Raw genomic sequence first — 10,492 nt, forward strand, 5'->3', positions numbered from 1 at the left:
TCCCCTCGCTCAGAATCTGATCTCCTTTCTTTCCCTCAATGCTCAGCTGTAAGAAGCCTGAATGATTTCCTTGGCTTCCTATCTGGAAACTAGGAAAAATTTTTCAAAGTTCTCCAAATTGTCTTGTGCACAGCATATGGTTTATCAGAGAAACATAGATTTTTGATGATTTTGTTCTTGATCTAACTTGTTGATTTGTGTACACAGCCAAACCTCTCACCGTATGTTCATTCGTACAAAGGGAATTCCACCGCTTCCATATGACGTGGACTCAATTTTTCTTTACAGCATTGTTCAAGCAGACACACATGCAAATTCTGATCAGACTTTCCCAGATCTTTCTGATTATAGGGACCGTGAAACTACTCTACTGGCAATTTGAACCCTGTATCCATGAGGAAAGCAAAGTAGATAAACAATTCCCAAATCCTTTGCAGGCATAGGAAACCGGGCAATGGATGATCTCTACAAAGCCATGGCAAACTACATATCTGCACACTCCGCTCAAAGAAAATCAAGATGTCAAAACAATCTGCAGATGTATTGCAACATGGTGAAAACCCGAATGCTGTTTTGCAACCGGCCAGGTTCAGGATTAGGCCCCTGGATTCTTTTAAAGGAAAATTATTATTTCATGGAACGTGGCATTTTCAGCTTGGCCAGCATTTATTGTCAATCCCTATTGTTCTAGAAAAGGTGATGAGTCCATCTGGTGGTATAGGTACATTCACACTGCTGGTTTGAAAGGGTTCTTGGCTCAATGTTCTTGACTCAATGACAGGGAAGAAAGAACAATATAGCTTCAAGTAATGATTATGTGGGGCTTGGGAAGGGGACTTGCAGGTAGTGGCAATACTTTGCATCTGCTGCCCGTGTCCTACTCACCACAAGGGACATGTTCTCAAGGAGGAACTGTCGAATTGGCCACAGGGAATCACACAGAATTCAATCAATAGGATGGCTTCCCAAGAAGGTCATAGCGAGGAGCTCAAATTCTAGGAACTCGTAAGATTCCTACCCATATGAACAGCACTTCTAACATCTAGGAAAGTTTATGCACTGATGGCAAATCATACGAACATCTTGACTGTTGTTTTAATCAAATAGGTGTGGTTGATCAACGATTCATTTAAGCTTGCAAATCCTGCAAGGGAAAGAACTAAATCTCCAGGTATCCATATTGTTCACTTTGCTACTCATCATTCAACACTGGCAAGCACACTTATTGGGGTACACTTAATGGTTTGCTAGTTTACAAAGATCATTCATTACGATGTAGGATCTGAATTGAGTTTTGGGCAACCTTGCCAGATTTCAGCTCAAGTCAGATCATCGTATTCTCACCAATAAAAGTTAGAAGATTGGACATACAGCTGACTACAGAAGCTGAGTGCATAATTGAAGTATACTTACTACACTATTGGGATAACATGTTGTCAGAGCCATCATCATCTAGTCGAAACATTTAAAAAGAAGTTCAGTCAGTCCGGTATGGAGATTCACATAAATATAAAGATCCTGACATCTGAGCACTTTGTGAAGACCTGGAAGGAGCTCTCCTGAAGTCCTATTCAATGATACTCTCCTAAACTAACATAACTGGATTGGCTTAGCCAATTATTTACCTTATCAAGCTGCAACATTTGCCTGCGTTACTTTTAGGTACTTGGAGACATTCTGAGATGTGAAGTATATTAAAAAATGCTGCTCAAAAGGAAATTGCTAACTGGTGTGATGGTGCTTGTTAGCAAAGTTTCTACTTTCCAAGATTGGCCTAAACAGGCAGGGGAAACAAAACTGACTCTCCCAGTTGCTAAGGATTCAAGATTGAAACTAAATGGAATTTAAAACTTCAAACTATATAGAATCACAGAGCTACACTGCATGGAAACAAACCACTTGGTCCAACTTGTCCATGCCGATCAGATATCCTAAATAAATCTAGTTCTGTGTGTCAGCATTTGCCCCATATCCCTATAATATACCCATCCAGATGCCTATTAAATGTTGTCATTGTACCAGTCTCCACCATTTCCTCTGACAGCTCATTCCATACATGCACCACCCTCTGCACGAAAAAGCTGCCCCTTAGGTCCCTTTACATCTTTCCCCTCTCACCTTAAACCTATGCCCTCTAGTTCTGGACTTCCCCACACTGGGGAAAAGACCTTGTCTATTCACCCTATCCATGCCCCTCAATAAGGTCACCCCTGAGCTTCCGACGCTCCAGGGCAAATAACCCCAAACTATTCAGCCTCTCCCTATAGCTCAAACCCTCCAACCCTGGCAACATCCTTGTAAATCTTTTCTGAATCCTTTCAAGTTTCACATGACCTCCCAACTCCTATACTCAATGCACTGACCAATAAAGGCAAGCGTACCAAATGCCTTTTCTTGTCCTATTTACCTGCGACTCCACTTTCAAGGAACTATGAACTTGCACTCCAAGGTGTCTTTGATCAGCAACATTGAATGCCTTACTGAAGTTCATACAGATTACTTCCACCACTTTGCCCGCATCAATTCTTTTTGTTACTTCTTCAAAAAAAACTCAAATCAAGTTAGTGAGGCAAGTTTTCCGACACACAAAGCCATGTTGACTATCCCTAATCAGTCCTTGCCTAGTAGCACCACACTAACCAACCTTCAGTCTTCTAGCACCTCACCCGTGGCTATCAATGATACAAATATCTCAGCAAGGGGTCCAGCAATCACTTACCTAGCTTCCCACAAAGTTCTGGGACACACCTGATCAAGTCCCAGGGATTTATCAACCTTTATGCATTTTAAGATGTCCAGCACGACCTCCTCTGTAATATGCACATTTTTCAAGATGTCACCATTTATTTTCCCACATTCTATATGTTCCAGATCCTTTTCCACAGTAAACAATGATGCAAAATACTCAATTAGTATCTCCGTCTCCTGCGTTTCCACACATAGGTGGCCTTGCTGATCTTCAAGGGGCCTTATTCTCTCTCTAGTTATCCTTTTGTCCTAAATGTATTTGTAGAATCCCTTTTGATTTTCTTTAACCCTATTTGCCAAAGCTATCTCATGTCCCCTTTTTGACCTCGTTATTTCCCTCTCAAGTACACTTCTACTGCTTTTATACTCTTCCAGGGATTCACTAGATCCCTGCTATCTATACCTGACATATGCTTCCTTCTTATTCTTGACCAAAACCTCTATTTCTCTAGTCATCCAGCATTCCTGGGAACTACCAGTATTGCCCTTCACCCTAACAGGAACATACTGTCTCTGGACTCTTGCCATCTCACTTTTGAAGGCTTCCCATTTCCCAGCCATCGCTTTACCTGTGAATATCCACTCCAAAATGAATGTTTGAAAGTTCTTGTCTCATATCGTCAGAACTGCTTTCCTCCGATTTAGAACTTAAATTTTTAGATCCGGTCTAGCCTTTTCCATCTGTATTTTAAAACTAATAGAATATAAAGAGACACAGAGCCATTACAGCTCAGGAAATCTTATGAATTCAGTGGTGCAGACCAGACAAATAACTCCAGAAACTGAGAATAAGTAAACAACTGCTGCAGTGGTTTCTGCGACTTGAACATAATATTGGTTGATTTACACCATCCAGTGGAGGTTTTGCAAATGTGCTATTTTTGGTGAATACCATATTAATGGAACTCCAGGTGGCTGAGCATTACTGTTGGCAGGGAATCAGGCTACATCAGAGAAAAAGGAATTCTTCATAAGGAAGACAAAAAGTTTTAGATGACGACAGAATTTGATGCTCTTTCCACTGAACATGTTATTGAGCCAAGTCATGAAATAGCATACGTAATCAAGACAAATTTTTATCTGGTTTGTATGACTCAAATTTGCCTGCGAATTTGTGCTTAACTAATGGTAACTTTGGGTTTTTAAGACTATGGTGATTAACTAAGACAGCATTTTCGTATTTTCATTATTTGGTTGCAATATAGCAAAAACTCTTGTTTTTAAACTATGGAAGCTTGTGTTTTCATTCTTTCCGTTAAATCACTGGTTAAACTGTTCGGTTATGTTGGCTTAGCATAGCAACTTTTGTGACGTTGGACCAAGCATCTAAATTCCAACATGTTAATTTCCCTTGCCACAGGCAGTTTTGGATTTAGAAGACAGAAGCAAGAGTAGACCATATGAACCTTTGAGCCTGCTCCACAATTCAATCCGATCATGGCTGATCATTGAGCTCAATACTCTAATCTGGCCTTGCCCCATATTCCTTCAGCCAGAAGAGATATAATTACCTGCTTCTTGGAAAACACCATGATTTGGCTTCAATTGCTTTCTAGTGATAGTGAATTCCACACTCATCACTCTGAATGAAGAAATTTCTCCTCCTCTCAGTCATAAAAGATTTATCCCTTATCCTTAAGTTATAGCCCTGATATTAGACTCTTTGCACCCCACCCCACCCCAAATAATAAATTTGAACACAGCAACTTACAAACTTCATCAATATCAATAAAGCGCAAAACACTGTAGATCCTGGAAATCTGAAATAATAAGAGAAAGCGTAGAGAAACCCAGATGTGGCAGCATCTATGGACAGAAGAACAGAATTAATGTTTAAACTCCGATATGACTCTTTTTGTCTCCACAGCTACTGCTAGATGTGCATGAAGCTGTGAAACCTTTGAGTTATATCTTCATTTTGCTACGGACAAGATAGTGTTCACTGTCACAATCTATGATCGCTGAGGGCATAATGTTTGCTGGTAAGATCATGTATTCTTCTGATAATGAGGTTAAGCCAGATCTTGAATAATGCTATGACACTTGTGATGATGTGTAATCTAAAAAGAAAGTGTTGGTGATGCAGAGTTTGTGCAGGGCATAAAGCTAAAGGAGCCACTGTCATAGATCTTCCTCACCCAATGATGGACAAGGCACAAAGATCATGAATCACTATCTTACCCACAATGTGCACCGAAAACACTGACAATAAATAATCAAATCACCTCTTGAAACTTGCCTTAGAACATCAAAAAGTATTGTACAACTAATCTCTTTCAGAGTTGCTAGCATAGGAGTTGATGCTTAAGATCAGATACAGACATACAGCACCTCTTCAAATCATTGATGCAGAGAGATGAGACATTCCAAAGTTACCACTGGTGGCTCAACTGATTTGAGCCAAAGCTGACATCATGCTCATAATGGTCTGCTGAGCTCATGTCACGCCAAAAGGTGTCATCGGCCTTATGAGTACAGCCTGCATTAACTAATCTGGTTTCCTGTGGAGCAACAATGGCAGCATCTAACATGCATTTCTCAGTCAAGCATGGCAGTTGTGTGTTCATCTGCTGTGGAATGTGGGTAATGGTCATGCTAGGGCATATAGTCCTGGCATCCCAGCTTGAAATAACTCCACAGAAGCTAGTATCCTGTTACCAAGTTAGCTTCTGTTTACACAGGATCAATCCTTGACTACAGTATTGCCTCATACAGAGTGAGGTACGAGAGTGTCAGTATCTCTGACACTCACCCTTTTATATCTGCCAGCCAGGGCTACCTGACTGGAACAGATTAACAGCCCAAATTAGGCTGACCTCATTACAATCATGACATCCCTCCCCCTCCAAGTCCAAGGATACAGGCCGGTCCTTCTTCATGGATACCCTCCCGGGCATTTTAGCACCAGGTCAGGTTTCTCCAATTTGGCACCCAAAATGGGCAACATGTAACACATGGGAAGTTGCCTCTTGCATCAGGAGAGCCTTCGTAGAAGTCCACTCTCCTCTTACGACAGGAGAGGCATCAAGGTGGTGACTTATGATGCCCACCTGTGATTCAGAAGGCTTGACAATGTTTGATGGAAAGGGTGAATGTACAAGTTCTGGCAGCATTTCCAAATGTTCCAAGGGGCAGAGTACGTTTTGCTCCCGAATCATTGCGAATTCATGGCTTTCATATAGTCCACCTGCTTATTCAGGACCATAACACCTACCTGAACTTGATATATCACTGGTCCTGACCTCACGTCGACCGTGCCTCTTACCCATCCATGTGAGACCATTTCCATGATTTTTACACCAAAAACTTTATCCCCTGTATCAAATTCTCTGTCTTGCATGGCGGGGAGTCTTCCCACTCCCACCCAATCTGCAAAGATCAGATCACCTTTTGCAGAGTTTGTTGGTGCTATCCCTGTAGTTGCATATAGGGTGGTCCTACAATCAAACAAGAACAGCTTGGTATCTAGCAAGGCTGTAGGCTGTTTCTTCAATCAGCTCTCAAAGATTTGACCACTCTGCCAGGCACTGGATGATCATCTTAATTTAGTCAAAAACCCTTCATCCCCTGGTTCCCAAAATGCTGAGTAAAAGCGAGAGCGTCTCAGAATTAAGGAGGCTTGGGGTTATAATATTCCTTAACAATGTTGTGTCAATTCTTGAAAGGTTTAGTATTTGGTACCTCAGGGAATGTTAGGTTCCTAATGACAGGAAAAGCTGCAGCTCCACATGCTGTCAGTAGAATTAGTCATTGTTTGTCGTCGACCACAATCTCATTTGCTCAGCAAAAATAATGCATTCTTTTCAAATTCGGGCCCTGTCCTTGACAGCAGGACCAAATGAGTCAAGATTCCCAAGCAAAGGCTTGATGTAAGAAATGCTTACACCAACTCAAAGACAACAGTAGCAAGCAAGTTTCTTCAGGATCATGTTTTATTCTCATCACCACTGAAATAAGCCCATCCTTAATTGCCCCAGAGAACAGTTGAAAGTCAACCACATTGCTATGGGTCTGGAGTCACATGTAGGCCAAATCAGGTAAGGGTTGCAAATTTCCTTCTCTCAAGGACATAAGTGAACCAGATAGGGTTTTCCTGACAATCGGCAATGCTTTCAAGGTTATCACTACACTCTTAATTCCAGATTATTACTAAATACAAATGTTACCATCTGCCATGGTGAGATTCAAACCCAAGTCCCCAGAACATTACCTGAATCTCTGGATTAATAGTCTTGTGATAATACCGCTAGACTATCACCTACCTATGATTCTAAGGGTTCACAATCAGTCTTTTCTTACATCAAGTATTTATTTCTACCAAAGTAAACAAAACACCCCAGATTTTGAAGGCTAAAAGCAATAGTTTAATCAAAGCCATCGTACCTCATGAAATTCATATGAGAACAAGGGTAAATGGCAAATACTAGCAATTTCATCTCATGCACCCTGTAGCCATATTTTCAAGCATTAGATAGGATTGCTGGCTTTTGACAGGAAACTGATGTTCACTGAACATTTGGTCAATGCCATCTTTGCATTCCACTGTTGCCATTCCTGCTTTGCAGTGAAGTAGTGCAGCAATGCTGTGCTTCTGCACATGCCTACTCATTATGCCACATGGACAACACTACAGCTTCAACTCAAACCTCTCCAAATGCCTGTCAATCTTTCTGATTGGTTTAACCTTCATTATGGACAAAATTTTGGAAACAAAATAATCAGCTTGTAGTTACTAGAAACGTGCTTACAACATTTTTGAATACTGGTTTCACATTTGCCACACTCTAATCTCCAGGCAATTCACCTGTACCTATGGAAACCCTTAAGCAATCTGCACCTACACTTTCTAAGCAAACTAGGACACGAACCATCAGGGCCAGATAAACCCCCACTGTTAAAAAAACAGTCAAATCAAATCAAATCAGACTCCCCACCTCTGTACTCAAAACAATAAAATTAAAATACTCAATGACCCTCAAAATGGAGTCTGATCGTTTTTAACCAGCCTTTTTGAATAACCAGTCATAGATTTTGTGAGTAACTAGTGTCAGATACCAAGCTACCAGCATAAACAAAAAAAATTTAACAATTTAGTAATAATAGTCACTTTAGCAAAGTTAAACTATAAAGTAATCTAATTAGTGTCTATTATTTAAACGCTTTCCTCTGTTAATTCTAGCCCCGACTCTCTCACAAAGACAGATACACACAGTTTAGGGACAAATCAAAAGGAAAAAAATATAAATGAGATGTAAATGGCCAGTTCATTTAGGCAGACTCCTTGATTCACAACATCACCAGCACATAGGATAATATCTTGCCTGGTTTCTGATGACACCAACATATGCAAATACCTTCCAGTAGGCACCAAGGATTATTCATTTAATTCTTATAATCAAGATTCTATGCTCCAAACTTTCATTGAGTTGACAATGAGAAGACGATCAGGTCCCAGTTAATATTCAACATCTGTCATCTGCTTCAGTGTAAGGCCTCTACAGAGTCGAAGCATCTGTGGAGCACTTTTTAAGAAACAACCTGCAATTAAGTTTCAGTCCTGGCCTCATAAGCAAAGAGTTTGCTTGTTTTGTCTTTTTCTTAAACAAGCTACTGCTCACAGTCCAAAGGCCATCTTCAGCTCATACTTCACAGCTCGTAATCAAAAACTATTTACAAATAAAATGGTGAAAAATCAGTGAGAGTTCTAACAACATCAACCATTGCTTATCTTTTGAGTACATCCAGTCTATGAATTTATGACTTACAATGAGTTCTGCAATGTCTACTTGTTTTCTTTATTCTTCTTAGGCAGTCCCTCAGGATCAAGGATAACTTGCCTCTATGCTGGTTCAATGAATTCTGAAATGGCTGATAAGTCCAATGTGCAATCCACAGATTCTGTCAGATGTAGGGCAGATAATTGTCGTATTGATTAGGTGGGTTATTTGGAAGATTATGAGCTACCTCCAACACCTCAATTTCATCTCTGCACATTCTTGGCAAAGTCCTGGTGTTCAATGCTCTACAAAATGGGCTTTTGCCATTTTGGTTGGTCACAAGCCAGGGATTAACCCAAGTCAGCAAGGATGTTGGTCTGTTTCTGAGATCGCTGAAGTCTCTTATTTTCCTGAAAATCTCCTGCTATGCCCCATTTTTATAAAAAAAAAGTTGCTTCAAGAGTCTGGTGTCAGGTATTTGCATCTTTTGATATTTTGTCAGAATTCACATCATTAGTAATCACTGACACAAACCACTGATTAAGCATTTTAAAACTTGCTCTGCGCCATTAAGCGCATATAATCCTTTTTGTCCTAACAGAACCCAATCCACCTCTTATTACCACTTGACATTTAGATGCTTCAAGATTTTATTCTTCCCTTTTCTATTCCATTATATTCTCGTATTCTTTGTCAGTCCTGTTCACCTCTTCAGTCCTCCTCATGTTGCATTTGGCCTGGCCTTCCTTTCAAGAATTCATCTTGTGATCCCAGCTGTAGTAATGCTGGGCAAGTCAGATCCCAAGGGAAACCTGGCTTGATACCTTGCTTTTCTGCAGTTTGGTTACTGTGGTGGTCAGTCACTGAAGAAATTTGCAAGAGACACCTGAAGTACTTTTAACAAAGGAATAAAGTTCAATGAAAACTATTTTACACTAAACAGGAACGGGTTGAAATGACTTTACTACAAAAGATCAGAAATAAAGATTCAGCATTTTAACTGCCAACAGAAACCTTATGGACAGTCAAACCTCACTGAACGGTCAGCCTGCTTTCACTTAAAGGTTTCTCAAGTTTGCACAACTGAACTTGGTTTTCTTCCAGCAAATTTCTGCATTCACTCACCGGTAGCATCTTAAGTTAAATATCTCTTCATGAGACTCAAACAAGCTGCTAGCACCAGCCTTCTGTTTCTGGTGCTCTCCCTTGCTTACATTAAATTACTCAGGAGTTCTTTCCTTCTTCCATGAGCTTTCTGGAGACTCAAACTCCAATGATGCACTTAAATGCTTTTCTTCCGAAATGACCTGTTTCTATATGTACAAAACTTGCACTTTCAGTGGCCTTCTGATGGCTCTCTAAAGGGAAATTGTTTGTCTCCTGTGTCACAGATCACCTACTCATTTGGCAACAGTCCAATTCTTTTCTCAGTTATCTGAAAACCATGAATTAGTTGTCTCAAGTGTTTCTTTTCGGTAAAAAGAAGCCTCATTTAAAAGCAGGTACACCCATTTACAGATGCACCAGCACGATCCACAGAACTCAAAATGAAATTAAATCAATCATTCTCTTAATCTACACAACAGAGAAATACACATCATTCTTAAAGCTGTATGTACATGGTTCCGTGTCAGAATCCAAGTTTTCAAACAAAAATACTGCAACTTCACGAACCATCACTCCTCCTACAAGAAAATATATGAATCAAAGTCTTTTCAGTTTTCTATCACATTTTCATTACACTCCGTTATTTTTTCGGATTTCACTTTGATGGTGACAATTTTCAGATTATACACCAAGGAGTTCACACAAATAATTTTCCAACATAAATGCATTTTTGATCATGACATTTGTTTTCTTCCATATTTGTCCTTGATAAAGCATCCCCTAAAATGTTGCCTTTTCCTGTGACCTGAATGATTTTTAAATTGCTTGGTTAAAGCATTAGACTCCAGTGAAACAGCTGCAAATTCCTGTCATGGAATTTGACAATGAATGAGACGGATTATGATTTGTATAAGTAACAG

This window comes from Rhincodon typus, chromosome 15 (genome assembly GCF_021869965.1).
Source record: "Rhincodon typus isolate 14 chromosome 15, sRhiTyp1.1, whole genome shotgun sequence".
In the NCBI taxonomy this organism is placed as follows: Eukaryota; Metazoa; Chordata; class Chondrichthyes; order Orectolobiformes; family Rhincodontidae; genus Rhincodon; species Rhincodon typus.